We start from the raw sequence: 2875 nt of genomic DNA on the forward strand, positions 1-2875 counted from the left end.
CTGAGTATATCACAAATGTGTGATAAGGGATACAAAGTCAGTTTTGATGATTCACACTATTTCATTCTAAAACCCGAGTTTGTGATTCCACCTGAAATGATTATGATGATGGCACCAAGAAATGGTAACTTGTATGAATTGAATATGAAAGAAGCGATTTTAAGAGGAGGTGCATGTTTTGTTTCCAAAGCCACTGAAAATGAGTCAAAATTGTGGCATAGGGAAACTGTGTCATGTGAACTTGAAGAACATAAACAGACTTGTTAAAGGTGAGCATGTCATAGGCTTACCCACAAGAGAATTCAAATTGGAAGATCACTGTAGTTCATGCCAAAAAGGAAAACAACACAAATCTACTCATAAGCCAAAGCTCATCAACTCAATTGATCAAGTACTTGAATTACTTCACATGGATCTTTTTGGTCCTGTAAGTGTACCAAGTATAGGGAAGAAAAGATATTATCTTGTGATCATTGATGACTATACAAGATACACTTGGGTTTCTTTCCTAAGTACCAAGGATGAGACTGCAGAGTTGATTAAAGGTTGTGTAACAATGATTGAGAACAAGTTGAATAAGAAAGTCAAGATGATGAGAAGTGACAATGGCACTAAGTTCAAGAATGGAGTTATGCAAGAATTCTGTGCAGAAAAGGGTATACTACAACAATTCTCAGCTCCTAGAACTCCTGAACAAAATGGTGTAGCAGAAAGAAGAAATAGAACCTTGATTGAAGCTGCAAGAACCATGTTAGCTGATGCAAATTTGCCTGTCACTTTTTGGGCTGAAGCCATAAATACAGCCTGCTATGTACAGAACAGGGTACTTGTCAACAAAAGGCATAACAAAACTCCATATGAAATATTTCACAACAGAAAGCCTTACATTAAGTTTTTCAAACCCTTTGGATGCAAATGTTTTCTACTGAACACAAGAGACTATTTGAACAAGTTTCAAACAAAGTCCCTGGATTGTTTCTTTGTTGGATATTCTACACACTCAAAGGTTTACAGATTTTATGTGAAAGACCACTTGAGTGTTATAGAATCATCTGATATTATCTTTAATGAGAATCAATTCAATACAGTTGATGGTGCATCATGGCTGTTTGATCATGAAAAGTTAATAAGGTCTTTCAAGATTTATTCTGAAGACTTTGATGAATCTTTCTACAATTTCAGTGAAATTGAAGAGAAAAAGAAGAAATCATTGGACTTGGAAGAATTATGGAAAAAGGTTGCTAGAAAAGAAAAGGAGTATACTTTTGTGAAGAATTCCTCATGTGATATTGGTGAACCTGATCAAGAAAACAATCACAATGTTGAACATGATCATACTGAGAACAAACAAGACAATCAAGATGCACAAAATGATCAAGTTCAGAATGAGGGTGACACAAGCAACCAAGAAAGTGGAGAAGAAGCTGCATCTACAGCAAGATTTCAAGATCTATTTCAAAGATTGAACTTAGAAAACAATGGTGCATCTACTTCAGGACAACATACTGATGAAGCACCAGAATTTCATGATGCAGAAGCTGATTTGATCATTGAAGAACCAGAGCTCAATGAAACAAATCTTCACACAAATTTGTCTACAAATATGATTATACAAACTCCTTATGTGGAAAAGAATCATCCTTCTAAAAACATCATTGGTGATTTGTATGAAAGAGTTACAAGAAGTCATTCTGAAATTGCAAACATCTGTCTTTACTCCTGCTTTCTATCCCAAATAGAGCCAAAGAACATTGCTCAAGCACTGAAAGACAATAGTTGGGAGGAAGCAATGCAAGAGGAAATGTCATAGTTCAGAGACCTACATGTGTGGGGTCTTGTTGATAGGCCAATGGACAGATATGCAATAGGAACCAAATGGGTTTTTAGAAACAAAAGGGATGAAAGGGGTTTGGTGATTAAGAACAAAGCTAGACTTGTAGCACTGGGATGTCTTCAAGAATAAGGAATAGACTTTGAGAAAGTCTTTGCTCCTGTTGCAAGACTTGAATCTATTAGGATTTTTCTTGCATATGCTGCCTCAAAGAACATTAATGTGTTCCAGCTTGATGTTAAGTCTGCATTTCTTAATGGAAAGATTGATGAAGAGGTGTATGTAGCTCAACCTCCTGGTTTTGAGGATCCAATATATCCAAAAAGGGTTTATAAGCTAAAGAAAGCCCTTTATGTATTGCATCAGGCCCCTAGAGCATGGTATGATGAGCTGTCAAATCATTTTCTTGAAAATGGTTTCAAAAGGGGAGTCATTGACAAGACACTCTTCTACAAAAGAAAGGGATCAGACTTGCTTCTGTTACAAGTGTATGTGGATGACATCATCTTTGGATCTACAAATGAACAAATGTGCATGGAGTTTGAAGGGGGTAATGAAGTCCAAATACAACATGAGTTCTATGGGAGAAATGAACTTCTTTCTTGGATTGCAAATTCAATAGAAAGCTGAAGGGATCTTCATTAACCAAAACAAATATGTGCAGGATATCTTGAACAAGTTCAACTGTCATGAGTACAAGACTGCTTCAACTCCAATGGACACCAAAGAAAAGATGATTGCAGATGAATAGGGGGAGCCTGTATAGAGCCAAAATTGGATCTCTGATGTATCTGACTGCAACAAGACCAGATATCATGTTTGTTGTATGTGTGTGTGCAAGATTCCAATCATGTCCAAAAGTCTCCCACATGAATGCTGTTAAAAGAATATTCAGATATTTGAAAGGAAGACCAGACTTAGGGATTTGGTATCCAAAGAACCAATCTTTTGATCTAGTTGCCTACACTGACAGTGACTATGATGGCTGCAACATGAGCAGAAAGTCAACCTCAGGAGGATGTCAATTTTTGGGTGAAAGGCTAG

The sequence above is a fragment of the Bidens hawaiensis genome, unplaced genomic scaffold (genome assembly GCF_021521415.1).
Source record: "Bidens hawaiensis isolate Kalapana, Puna unplaced genomic scaffold, B.hawaiensis_p1.1 tig00002735_1, whole genome shotgun sequence".
Classification (NCBI taxonomy): domain Eukaryota; kingdom Viridiplantae; phylum Streptophyta; class Magnoliopsida; order Asterales; family Asteraceae; genus Bidens; species Bidens hawaiensis.